This window comes from Xenopus tropicalis, chromosome 4 (genome assembly GCF_000004195.4).
Source record: "Xenopus tropicalis strain Nigerian chromosome 4, UCB_Xtro_10.0, whole genome shotgun sequence".
Classification (NCBI taxonomy): Eukaryota; Metazoa; Chordata; class Amphibia; order Anura; family Pipidae; genus Xenopus; species Xenopus tropicalis.
Window position 1 is genome coordinate 130907161 of NC_030680.2, and position 13824 is coordinate 130920984.

Consider the following 13824-nt stretch of genomic DNA (forward strand, 5'->3'; position numbering starts at 1 on the left):
CTCCACCTGCAGATTCAGCCCTGAACGTAGATTTTGGTTGGGCGCCTTCAATGGTGCCCGATCAAAATCTTTTAACCTGCCCAATAGGCAAGCCTTTTGCAATATCGGTTGTGGGTATGGCTGGCTTTAATCTGCCTGCACCCTTCACAAATTTGCCCATTTCTTGTCCATCCCTCTTTCTCATTCTTTTTCTCTGCTTTTCCCCTTTTCTCCCCATTCTCTATTGTCTGTTGCATCTCTCACCAGTTGTGCACCTTTCTCTCCTTTGTCAGACGGCACAATATACTTTTCTAATAAGGAAGCTGTGTAATGTGATACTTAGATTGAAGATGGATTGCATTACTGATAAGTCTGATTGCCTATGTGAATGCAATTATACAGGTGCCATACATTGTGCCATATCATCAGCTGAATGCTCGGCCTGGGGGCTCCATCAGTTGTTCTCCTTGCTGCTGCAGCCAATGCCACACAGGTGAGTGACTGCATTAAAAGCAATTGGCTAAAAAAAAACCCATGATAAATTGTTCTATCATTTATTCCATTCTTATAGAGCCTTGGATCAACTGATACATCAACAGGAGTTCCATGGTTAAAATAACAGAAATAATTGCAGTCGTTAATGGCTATTTCTCCTGTTTAATGGACATATGACAACAGGAAAATACTATATATATATAAGTTGTTGCACAAACGTATTATATGCAAAATACTAGATGAGTATTACCATAATTCCAATAAAAATGCAAATAACATGCTCGATTGCAACTAGTATAACGTGTGTTATGTCTTCATTACATTTCTTCCCATAGTTCAGTACGTGCACTTGAGTTATTAAGGCACTTTTTACCATAATACAGGAATATAATATAAATAAAGACATTGCCTGCAATCACGGAAACTTCACATATTTACTCTGCCTTTTGAATATTAACATACATTTGAGATTAAATTTGAGATTTTCACTCACGTATATTAGCCACGTATGCCATATTACACAATGCTTTGTATACCACTATGTGTTTAAGACAGAAGTAGTGTGCCAACAAGTGTGAAGCATTTAGCAGCTGCAGTGCATTGTGGGTACTGTTACAAATAAAGTTGATCAGTGCAAATAGTATAGTTCAACACCAATCAGGTCTCTGGGGTCAGTGGTCAAATAATAACGGATCCATGCCATATCCAACCATAATTAAACCAAATGCCACTGGTGGACATGTGAGGTGAACCAAGAGAACTTTTTACCAATGGCAAGGACACAATTAAATACCTACACAACCTCCGTAACAATAGAAAAAAAACATACTAAATGCTTAAAAGTAATAAACAAATACAGTTGCAACAGAAATGGTGTTACAATAATGATACACTGAAGTATAATATAAGCAAAAACTCAAAATATGAAATCATGGGAGGGTTGGTGGGGGAGTTTCAACAGAGTTCCAGGTGCTCAAGGGGAAAAGGGGGCAGGTAAGGCATTCCTCTCGCTTAAATAACCACCCCTCCCGTAGGAATCATGGCCAATCCTATTAGGTACACAAATACCCAGAAATCTCCTATCCCCCTTGGTGCCATCGATAATTTCCATCTGTGTTATACCCAGGGTGCCCTTTGCATGTTCTTCTACACACACAAGAAACGTTTACCCAATGAATTACATGCTCATTCTTTTTGCAACTAATGGATCAAGCAATGTCCTTTGCCAGCAATTTACCAACATGGACACAAAGAAGTGTCTGCACAAGCTACAACTCAATGCGTATGATATGTAGAAAAACATGTGCAAGGTATGCGGGAAAACTTATTATGGTGGTCATTACTCGGGTGGATATAAGCTGCCAATTCACACACTTAAGACCAATTTGACAAGTTATCTGGCAGAAAATTGGGCAGGTTTGATTTTCCTGTTTGGGGATCATGTCGGCTCGTTGATGCAATCCTCGGTCTGATGAATTGTAATTTGATCACTTGACCCTAGGTCCAAACTATCAAATTAGCCCACCTTAGTTCGGCATATCGAGAGAAGATCCACTCGCCAGCGAATCTTAACGTACCCACCCTTAGTCGTGAAAAACACCAAGCAAATGCAAGAGCACAAAGGGCTGCCAATTCACACCTCTCCGTTTTCATTTCCTGAGCATTTTGGTTCAAGGCATTGCTGCCATCTACACAAGATTAAAAGCCCAGCACAAGGTGCAGAGCACAGTTCTGTCTTTAAATGTTGTGCAAGATAGAAGGAAAGGCAGAATTGGGGACCCCTACATGCCACCCCAACATTCCCCTGGTTAAACACAGATATTGCTGTATACGTGTAAGAAAAACATTCTGGAGCACAAAGACCTACACCCAGGGTGCAAGATTGTGGTGGTTTGCACTTTGCACTAGTGTCCCCTACTGTCTTTGTGCATATAAAATCAGCAACTGCTAAATAGTCTTACAAATATCATTCTTCTTTCTTTGTTTTCTTTCTTTTGGGAATTTATATTCTGCTTATAACTTGCATTGCATTCCCCTGTAAATGTTTCCGCAGCCCATTTATTAATTTCCACCACTATAACTAGGGGTTTTCTATTGTCTGGGAGAGCTGAATTTCGCAATAAATTGTGTTCTCCTTTTATATCAGAGCATCTTCAGGAGGTAATAACTGCTGCAAAACTTCCCGATGGAGTCCAAATCCTTCCATCGTCAGACGGGGGCTCCAATACAATCTTTCCGACACCCAAGGGTTTAAGAAGCAATGAATTTCCTCTAGTGGTGGCTGGTTATTACAAGTTGACTCATATAGATCTTGTCGTATTTTTTCAGCTATCCCTTTGTAAGATATTTTTGTGCTGATAGCGGCTCTGTGCTAAACAAAACTACTTCCTACAAGAGACGGCACAAAAGCAAAGGGGAACATGTGGCGAGGCTCAATTTGAGCTACAGCTACCAAACCGTGCCAGTCTGCTACATTTGCCTGCCAGCAGGGGATGGGATGAGCATGTTGATTGTTTGGCATCAAACTGTTCCCTCACTCTTCTGGTTCTCTAGGGGAATTTGTTAAAGGAAGGGAATGAGGAGGAGCAAAACAGCAGTACTGCAATAGACTATGTATAAACATGAGGAGATGTGCATATAAAGAATATAGAAATATTTGCTTATTTTTATGCTCTACTGTCTATATTCATATTTTAGTATTATCAAGTTATAGAGCTCTCATCATTTTTTATAGTTTCCCATTGGATCGGGCAAACAAGTTATAGAGCCCTCATCATTTTATTTATTTTCCCATTGGATGGACAATATATATCTATATATATCCCTTATGAAAGTACAGGTATGGGTCCCATTATCCAGAATGCTCAGGACCTGGGGTTTTCCAGATAAGGGGTCTTTCCGTAATTCAGATCTCCTTCAGTCAACTAAAAAAATTATTTAAACAGTAATTAAACCCAATAGGATTGTTTTGGCTCCAATAAGGATTAATTATATCTTAGTTGGGATCAAGTACAATCTACTGTTTTATTATTACAGAGAAAAGGGGATCATTTAACCATTAAATAAACCCAATAGGGCTGTTCTGCCCCCAATAAGGGGTAATTATATCTTAGTTGGGATCAAGTACAGGTACTGTTTTATTATTACAGAGAAAAGGGAATCATTTAACCATTAAATAAACCCAATAGGGCTGTTCTGCCCCCAATAAGGGGTAATTATATCTTAGTTGGGATCAAGTACAGGTACTGTTTTATTATTACAGAGAAAAGGGAATCATTTAACCATTAAATAAACCCAATAGGGCTGTTCTGCCTCCAATAAGGATTAATTATATCTTAGTTGGGATCAAGTACAGGTACTGTTTTATTATTACAGAGAAAAGGGAATCATTTAACCATTAAATAAACCCAATAGGGCTGTTCTGCCCCCAATAAGGGGTAATTATATCTTAGTTAGGATCAAGTACAAGGTACTGTTTTATTATTACAGAGAAAAAAGGAAATCATTTATAAAAATGTAAATTATTTGATTAAAATGGAGTCTATGGGAGATGGCCTTTCCGTAATTTGGAACTTTCTGGAAAATGGGTTTCCGGATAAGGGGTTCGATACCTGTACTGGTAAGCTAGGTATGAGTGTGGATATACAGCAAGAATAATTGCAGGCATCTCAAAAGAGCTTTGCATTCTTGTGGCTCATACACAATTATATTTCTCCATGGATTTTTTTTTAGAATTTCCAGAGAGATCGAGAAGTATTAGTAGCGGGTAGTGTTTTTTGGCTTTAGCCGATAGGAGATCATTTGTTAGTCTTGTTAGAGCAGTTGTAGACATAATTGTAGATACCTGTATAACTGTAGACATAGAAGAATAAAATATCTTAACAATGTGCCCATTAGTTTTCCCTTATGGGCAATACCAAATACTCCTTACCTAGGAGGTAGGTAGAACAAAGTGAGGAGGCATTCAGTTCCCAACAGTTGCCATTATTCTACAACCTCAAAGTTTGCCTGTAGGTTGCAGGTTGCTGGGGAGGTGGGATAATCACTACAGTTCAGACAGAAAAGAAGAGCACAGAGTTAGACACAAATATCAGCACATAATTGTGCCATTCTAACACATTCAATTAATTAACTGGACTACTAGACTATGAGCCAATATGCCAACTGCACTTGCAAAATAGGACCTGCCTCAAGCAAGTGCTAATTCCAGGGCTCCCTATGTGTGTTGCAACCACGCAGGCCTCATTTATAAAGTGCAAGTGCAGTTGTGCAATGCTGCCACGCTGATTTGCATGAAGAAAATCTGATTCATTGAGTGTCCTTGCATCAAGAGGTGCTCATTGCATTTATTTAGAGTTGTGCTTGGCTGCAGTTGGTCCATCCCGTCACATTTTAAAATTGCGCATTTTGATTATTGATGCAGGGGAACCCTGGAGTTACCATGACCACTAAAGGGGCCTGTGTCTCTAATGTTTACAAGTGTCCTGCAATAATAGATACAGCACACTTACATCTAAAGAGTCACTGGAGATGTCATTTTGTACCAGAAGTAAAAGCACAATTTTGCCCACAATTGTATTGCCCTCTCGTGACTGCAGTTATACTTGAATAAAACAAGAGCAGCATTGTGGGAGAAAAACATGGCGCCTGACACTGGAAATTGCACACTGTAGTTAGTGCCCTTCTATAACACATCTATGGTGCTGCATAAACTAGAACCATATCTACTAAACAGGTACATGTTTTGCACCTGCACTAAGGAATCCAATGCAAGTTGCATAATAAAAGCCAAGGAACTGAATCCTGCCCATTGTGTTTGTCCTTTGAGAAGTGCCCTAGTTATAAACGACAAGCTCTCAGCATATGGAACTCTTAAGTGAGAGCGCCTGCTGAATGTGCCGGTAATGTATGCTATCATAAATGCTTTCCTCTCTGCATTAAAACACTTTCTCCTTTCTTTCCTCTGTTCTGATGAAGTGACCCGGTGCCATCTGCACAGCTTTAGGCAGGAAACTTCCTCGGCAAGTGCTTTGTGTTCTACTTGAATAAATTTGTTTAGTGTAATAATATCTTCTCACTGGTACCTTGGCTTTATGTAAGCAAACACAATTTTCTTACTTTGTTCACATAAATGCAGTCTTTCTTTATTAATTTTGTTGACTGTCTCTGAACTCCTTCCAGTACAATAATGTCTTTTAAATGAAGTGCACCTAAGCCCCTACAGAACACTTATTAATAGGTGCAATGGATCTTCTTTTTCAGCGATTCTGATGCTTTTTTTTCATGTAAGAACCAACAATATTTGTTGGAAGTCTTCTATGACAGAGGAAAGAGGGTGCATTTTGGTTTTGGGAGGCTACCTATAGAAGCCTTTCAACTGGAGAACTTATATATAAATATATGGCATTTTGCCCCTAGTTGGAGAGGCTAAGGCTTCTTAAATCTTTATTCCAATCTATGGTTGGCAGGCATCTCCAACAAACCCAACAGGTGGGCTTAACCAACTGTCCGTAACCATAGGATACAAAATGTGTAAGGAAAATGGAAATGTTATCCTTTTAATGTAGTTTTGAATAAACACTTGTTTATTCTACTTTTTGTTACCCTTGTGGTTTCTTTTGAGTGCCTATAAACTCCTGTTGTTGCTTTTTACATTTAATCTGCTTTCCATGCTGAGGGTCCTGGGTTGGTGCACCTGGACCACTGTTTTGAATGCATCTTCATCTTGGTCTCTTAAGTGCTCATCCTCTCTTCGGTTGATATGGCTACCAATACAAAATTTCAAGTGGGGAATTCATATATGAATGTATGGAAGTTGGTCCCTAGTTGAAGGACCCTAATCTTCTTTATTCCCACCTATGTGTGGAAGGCATCTCCAACAAACCTAGTAAGTGGGCTAAATCCTCTGTCGGAGGGGCACAGGTTCATAGCAGAGCAACGTTTCTCTGAACCAAGTGGGTCATTTGTCTTAACCAGGCAATGAGACACTCTGGGACACATCTTCAGCCTCATGCGATTTCATTACTTTACTTTCAATTAAGCTGAGACAGAATCCTATTTGTTTTAGACAATGGAATGAGATCTGATAGAATGACATTTAATAACATTTCCATTTTCTGTCTTTCTAAATATATATGTTTTTGTTCACTCTTTTGACTTTTTTTCAAAAAAGTTTAACCTTTCAAATAGACTATCTACACCTGTACAGAATGAGCTCAATAAAAACCCCATGTATTCGTGCAATATCACAGTATTTATATTTATCTCTTAATCCTGTCTCATTGTGTCTTTAGGAATAGAATATATAAATTTAATTTTATTTTGCATTTGTACTGTGTATATGATAAACTTAATCTGGCCTGGACACAAACAGGTTTTATCACACAAGGGGGGTCATTTACTATAACCCGGGGCACAAGGGGTGCAAGTATACCTACTTCTTGCCCCATTCCTTGCCCCATCTGCCCCTCTTGGATCTGTTCCAGGCAGAGTTCAATAAAAGGGCATTCCGAAGGTCTAAAAAGGAGAACTGTGGCGATACAGGTAAAGCAAAATACAGTGTGCAAAGTGCAAAAGCACACTGTACAGTGCCTGGTAAATGTTTCCTAAACTCTTTTGTATCTCCTGTAAAACTTACAGCTATGAAGGTACATAATGTCCAAGTGCCCCATCTTAATGCCAGTAATCAGCCAGAAACATGAGCCTCCTTGTTGACCCCAAGACCAGTGATCCCCAACCAGTGGCTTGGGAACAACATGTTGCTCACCAACCCCTTGGATGTTGCTCCCAGTGGCCTCAAAGCAGCTCCTTGTTTTTGGCTTGGAGGCAAGTTTTGGTTGCATAAAAACCAGACATACTGACAAACAGAACCTCCTGTTGGCTGCCAGTCCACATAAGGACTGGCAAATAACCCAAATAGCCCTTATCTTGTATCCCCAGGAACTTTTCTCATGATTGTGGTGCTCCCGAACTCTATTTACATCTGTGGCTTATGGGTAAAAAAAGGTTGGGGACCCATGACCTAGACACTGCAAGAGTTTTAACGGTGGACCACCTGTCCAAATACAAATTAGTGCTCTCCTGGAAGACAAAATGCCATTGACCCCACTCACCCAACACTCTTGAACCCTACACAAGCACTATGTTAATGGTCACCATTATTTATTGGTAACTTTTATCTTTTGAGACTCAAGGGATGATATTCCAGGTCTGCTCCTTGAAACTCTCTTATAGGTGTTCATATGGAACCTATACATATGATGTAGGAAACTATAGGTAGAAACCTATACACAGAATCTCAGAGGGTGGAAATCTAAAAATAGGTAGGCAAGAGAAAAAAACATGAAAACACATGAATGAATAAAAAAAAGAGGGGATGACGGAAGAAGAAAAGACAATAGGAAGGGGGTTAGGAGAGAGGAATTATGATAAAAATATAAGGGATAAAAAGCAAAGTTAAGGGAAGTGTAAGAAAGCAAAAATACAAATTTAAGGATGGACTGATGGGTGAAGGAGCAATGACCAAATAGAAGTGCAGCGAAGAAAGAAGCAAAGAACAGAAAAATGGAGGAGAGAAGTGAAATTAAGACAGAATGAAGCTGATTAGCCGTAATTAGCTGGCCATTAGGCCTCCAAGTCTTTCTCAGAGCAGCAATTGGAAACAAAAACACAAATGACCAACGTGCCTGGCATTTCTGCACTGCTACCTGTCTCTCTGTGTCATTAAATCAGTGTGGGTTGGAGTGATACCCAGGATTCCCCCGCCCATTATGTGCACTGATTGGTTTGCAGCTGTCAGCCATGGCTCTGTACATACATGGCAGGGATTGGGATACTCGTGTGCAGGGAAATACATTAATCCTTCTTTTATTCAATGCAGCAATAGATAGCAAGGTTAGAGTACGGCCATGTCAATGTAACTTGTAGACTGTAAGTTAATACGACGCAATCTAACAGCTTATATCTTTGTGTTCAGCAGGTCATCAGCATCATGAGTCCGGAATGGGTTCTCTGACCCCGCCCCCCTTACCCGTAACTAATTGCTGTGGGTAAGTACCTATAGGGTAAAGATATATTAACTTATTCTTAGTTTTAAACATTTTAGAACATTACTAGGATACAGCATGTCAATAAACATGAAAGGATCGATCAGGTTGGAAAATGCTGATGCTCCATGTCTGCAGGAGCCTCAGCAGGAGGGTATCCATCTTGTAGTCAGATACTGTATAATATCATCCAGTGTATGGCCACCCAGTCTAACAAGGTCAGAATGTTCTACAGAAGGTGCAGCTCCCTAAAGTCCCTACTTTCCAATCGGAAGTCCACAGGCAGAATGTGGCCCTCCATGAGATTTTTTTGGCCTCCAGACCGGTCAATAAATCGCCCCTTTTTGGATGACATCATCACTTAATATCACACCACATGTGAAATTAGCCTTATCTCATTGGCTCTGTTTCTCACTGTGACAGGAATTAGCCATTGCTGTGGAAATTGAGATTTTGGTGTTCTACTCATGCCTCACACAGCAGGGGAGGGGGGATTAATAATACCCTTTATAATATGTTCATAGTTAGAACCGTTAATATCATCAAAAGTGCACATAAGCAATTCTACGTTGAGATCTACTTAAGCTATATGTCCCCTTTTACATTAGCACGCCATCTTTCACTCCTCCCTAACAATTATCTCCTCTTTCCCTCCATCTGCCATTTTATTCTTTCTTCAATACGTCCATGTGCCATTCTCTCCTCTACACAACACGTGCCATTTTTCTCTCCTTAGTTGCACAGGTTCCATTCTTTTCAGCTTTTCCCACTCTCATTCCTCTCATATGCCCATATGCCACTCTTTCCCCTTTCTTGTCTCATCTACCTCAATTTTTGCATTTCAGAAATGCCCCCAAAGTGCTTAGATATCCCATTCTATTTCTAACTGCCAATGAAAAAGTGCCCCCTCATTCCCTTTGGCAGCCTCGCCTGTAGCACACTCCATACTACGGGAGGCACAGTACTCAGTCTATCACTGTAGAAGTAATCCCCATAACTGCACCTTTAGTGGTAAGTATCCAATGCACTAGTCTGCCTACCCCTGTGCCAGCCCTGGCCCAATATATGGAAGGAGATAGACAACACTGCCCCTCAGAGACAGCATAAAAAACAACCAAAAATACTGTACAGCGCTGTGTACATAAGTAGCGCTTTATAAATAAAGATATACATACAAAAAAGTGAAGGTATAGCAGCCCTTTAATCAACAGAAACAAACAGAAAGGGTAAAAATAACTACACTTGCACATTTATATTTTCAATCAGGAAAGAAACACCTGTAAGCTGTCTTGTAAGTATGGACTAAAAATGAACCTTGGAAGCCTTAAATAAAACATCAGGTGCCTTTCTTTGCTGACCACAGGTTCACTGGCAGCTCTATAAGCTGCATTTCTTTTCCCTTTAGCAGAATCAATGGCCAAAATGACTATTTAGCACTGACATAAACACCTCTCTGGCTGGATCTGAAAGTCATTTCACAACAAACCTGGCTTTCCTTGCATCCCCCAGAGCTCTCTGAGTCACATGGTTCCCCATGGCTGTCAGATAATTCTTTATGAAGCTGTTTAAAGGTTCTTTTCCCCTGCATACCCAATGTAATGGAAACCATTGATTTGTGCCGTTAGCTAGGCAGAACGGTCGGAGCAGAGGAGTGGGCATTGCTCCTCCCTTCTCCATTCACAACTGCCCCTAGCATCTGAGAGACAGACGGGAGTAGAAATTCAATGTGACTAAGAGGAATGAGTGTGAGATTGGCTTGGATATGGAGAAAGGTGCAGTGCCTGCTGGGGTGGAAAGCAGCGGCACCTGGATAATAGAAATGGCAGATAAAGAAAGGACTGAATGTAGGAAGAGAATAACAGAGAGAACTGATGGATAGAGCACTGCAGCAGTGCAACAGCGGGCAGACTGCATGTAGGCACAGGGCAGAATCGCACAGGATGGTGCTGTAAGACAAGAGCTACGGGATGGCACAGCTCTGAGCATAAATGAGAAAAAAAGCAAGAGAATATTAGAGAGCGCTGCCAATGCATGAACAGTAATCCAATAGAAGAAATTGCTGACAGTAGGAGACGGCAGCACAGAAATAGCAGAGAGGGCTGGAAATGAGAGAAGCAACAATATAGAAAATCTAACATATAAAGTGGCAATGGAATAGGACAGAAAAGCAGTAGTACTTAAATACTACACAGGGTATAGTGGGCAGTCAATATGAGATATAAGAGCTCATTTGTGTCAGATACCACAGTTGTGTTTGTGCAAATTTCCCCGCACGTTGCATGTAAAACCGCATTCATTATAGGTATTTGCATCAAAGGGAGCTCTTTGCACTTCCATATAGTTCACTCTGTGCCGCTCAGTCCTTCTATCCCCATTGATGCAGGGAAACTCTGGCGCTATCACCACCTCCTGACCAGGCGGTAGCTCCAGGGTTCCTCTCAGCACCCTGTATCAATTGGTGCACTTGCTTCTAAAGAATCAGGTTTGTCACTCTTGGGGCAAATGCTGGAAGTGATGCAAACTGGGTTTGGGAAACTTTTACCACAATTGTGTAAAATTGCATAATTGTGGCACAACTCCCCCTTGCAACCGCAATTACATGGGGATTCTGGGAGAAAAAAAGCTGCATTGTGGGGAAAAAAACATGGCAATTGCACGTGAATTTGCACTGTACTTCTTACTGCACTCACTGAGCCCTATAGTAGTGAGCAGAAGTTGTTGGTAAATAGCACTAATCTTTACACATATTTTGCCCACTGTTAGTAAATGAGGTTTATTGTCTCCACTGCCAAATGCCATGGCATATCCAGATTACAACTACGCAAAAGAAAATAGTTTGTTGAGAAGGAAAATCATAAACACAGTCCCCACAAAGGTCCCCAAATGCAACACAAGGCGCACTTCATAGGTCTGCTTTCTTGGCCATTAATACAGCACTGCCTGCATTTTGCAGCACTATATATTCTATAGTACAGGTATGGGACCTGTTATCCAGAATGCTTAGGACCTGGAGTTTCCGGATAAGGGGTCTTTCTATAATTTGAATGTCCATACCTTAAAAATCATTTAAACAATTGTTAAATACAATAGGATTGATTTGTCCCCAATAAGGATTAATTATATCTTAGTTGGAATCAAGTACAGGTACTGTTTTATTATTACAGAGAAAAGGGAATCATTTAACCATTAAATAAACCCAATAGGGCTGTTCTGCCCCCAATAAGGGGTAATTATATCTTAGTTGGGATCAAGTACAGGTACTGTTTTATTATTACAGAGAAAAGGGAATCATTTAGCCATTAAATAAACCCAATAGGGCTGTTCTGCCCCCAATAAGGGGTAATTATATCTTAGTTGGAATCAAGTACAGGTACTGTTTTATTATTACAGAGAAAAGGGAATCATTTAACCATTAAATAAACCCAATAGGGCTGTTCTGCCCCCAATAAGGGGTAATTATATCTTAGTTGGGATCAAGTACAGGTACTGTTTTATTATTACAGAGAAAAGGGAATCATTTAGCCATTAAATAAACCCAATAGGGCTGTTCTGCCCCCAATAAGGGGTAATTATATCTTAGTTGGGATCAAGTACAAGGTACTGTTTTATTTTACAGTGAATTATGGAAAGGCCATCTCCCATAGACTCCATTGTAAGCAAATCATCCTAATTTTTAAAAATTAGGATGATTTGCTTATAATGGATAATTCTGAGCTTTCTGCATAATGGGTTTCTGGATAACGGATCCCATACCTGTACTGCAAACAGGGGTGGGCCAAGCCACGCCCCCCGTGCTTTGCCGTGCATGCGCAGTTCGTGGGGGAGGGGTGCGCAATGCGATGGGTCATTGCCCCCGCCGCTAATGACAAGCGGCGGGGGCAATGACAAAGAAGGAGGACTAGGGGTAGGCAGGAGGGGCTCCTGCCTGGCACCCCCAATCATTGCGCCCTAGGCAGCTGCCTCTTCTGCCTACCCCTAGTTCGGGCCCTGACTGCAAATAATGTATATTATTATTATTATTATATATGAATTATTATATAGTAATTAATATTATATTAATAATTTATATTATGCCGGGCCCCCTGCAGAAAATCTTTGGAGGGGCCTGGTAGACAGGCACTCTTATCCCACCCCCGTCCGCATTTTACCCTTGTGTCCTCTCATCCCTGCCCACAGGCAGGAAAGTCACTGGAGAGAGGTATTTATATACGACTATAGAGGAAAGCGGACCCTGTGGTCCAGGCACCCCATGCCCCCCCTGTGGTGTCTGCTTCCTCCAGGCCTGGACTGGGATACAAAATAGCCCCTGGCATTCCAAGTACACAGAGGCCCAAACAGCCCCCACCATCCAAATAAATAGTGACTGTCTATGGCATCTTACAGCAGCCCCTCTGGCATTTGCCAGAACCCACAGATTGCCAGCCCACACCGGGCTTCTCCTATAGTTACGCCAGTGGCTGGGGAAGCTACATAAGTGTCCCACCTTCTAGCCCCCTACCTGTCCATTAACTTGCACTTCATATAGGGCCAGGCAAGTTAACACAATTATATTACAGTAAATAGTTCTACTGGCATCAGTTTCCATGAACTTCAATGTGGTATTTTTGGACATTTTATCGCCCATGCTGGAGACGCAGGCAGCAGTGCCTTATGTGCCGGAGACAGAACAGAAAGAACAGGAGGGATGCAGTTACTCTGCCCCTAAGCACATATCATTACATACGTAATTCTCATTGCTTAGAATATACCCACATACAATTCTAGTGGCTGTAATTGCCTTTAATCTAAGTCTGGCTGTGCTGGTCTATACGCCTTCCCCTGGCGGCTGAAGGGAAATTCTTCCAAAAATACCTTTCCCTTTTCTGCAAGTACAAAAGTGTTTATGTTGTTCCTAATGAGTTAATGAGCTTCCTTCTCGTTACCTGGATCCTGACAGACATCATGATCAAAGGCTTTCTCCCTTGAAGAAGTCGCACAAATCGCCCGCGTTTGTTGTTGTGTTGGAATCCCACGCACTGCTTTCAAATTTTCACTTTGTATCTTTATGGTGGGTGTATTGTTCAGGTTTAAATGAACGCTACCCAGAAGCCCGCGCAGGAGATAGTTGCCATGGCAACTGCAGAGGGGACCGAGCTTTGGAATGAACATTTGTGCAAAAACCCACAAGGGCACGGGCTGGTCTGTACGGGGCATAGAACCGACGCCCGAGGGGGAGAGGGAAAATGAATCAGCAGCAGAGCCTGAGAAAACAATAAAGGGACACTAAAGAGAAAGGGATATCTCCAGTTTATCTTCATTAACCCTT

At 41.2% G+C, this 13824-nt stretch overlaps 1 long non-coding RNA gene across 1 annotated transcript; it reads right to left on the bottom strand.

Moving 5' to 3' along the window:
* Nucleotides 1-616: 616 nt before the first annotated feature.
* On the bottom strand, nt 617-13526 carry LOC116410466. Its single transcript, XR_004222432.1, has 3 exons — nt 13442-13526; nt 4406-4519; nt 617-3023 (listed from the first exon to the last, which is right to left on the bottom strand). It is a non-coding gene; the product is annotated as an uncharacterized LOC116410466 (long non-coding RNA).
* Between the last annotated feature and the right edge of the window lie 298 nt (nt 13527-13824).